Source organism: Mastomys coucha, unplaced genomic scaffold (genome assembly GCF_008632895.1).
Source record: "Mastomys coucha isolate ucsf_1 unplaced genomic scaffold, UCSF_Mcou_1 pScaffold15, whole genome shotgun sequence".
Lineage (NCBI taxonomy): Eukaryota > Metazoa > Chordata > Mammalia > Rodentia > Muridae > Mastomys > Mastomys coucha.
The window spans coordinates 66123755-66124300 of record NW_022196897.1 but is presented as its reverse complement, the minus strand read 5'-3'; positions in this window follow the sequence as shown (position 1 = coordinate 66124300).

The following is a 546-nucleotide window of genomic DNA, read 5'->3' as shown; positions in this document are numbered from 1 at the left end:
GGATCACAGGAAAGACAGGCTCCAGTCAGATTTAGCAAGGGCAGGTAGCACTAGAGATAACCAGATTGTGCCAGGCAAGCTTAAGAATATAAGCAACACAAACCAAGGTTACTTGGCATCATCAGAACCCAATACTCCCACCATTGCAAGTTCTGGACACACCATCACACTGGAAAAGCAAGATTCAGATATAAAATCACTTCTCATGATGATGATACAGGACTTTAAGAAAGACATATATAGCACCCTCAAAGAAACAGGGGAGAACACAGGCAAATAGCTAGAAGCCCCTCAAGAGGAAACATAAAAATTCCTTAAAGAACTACAGGAAAACACACTCAAACAGATGAAGGAAATGAGCAAAACCATCCAGAATCTAAAAATGGAAATAGAAACAATAAAAAAATCAGAAAGAGAGACAACCCTGGAGATAGAAAACCTAGGAAAGAAATCAGGAGTCATAGGTGCAAGCATCTCGACCAAAAGAATATAAGAGATAGAAGAGAGAATCTCAGGGGCAGAAGATACCATAGAAAACATTGACAC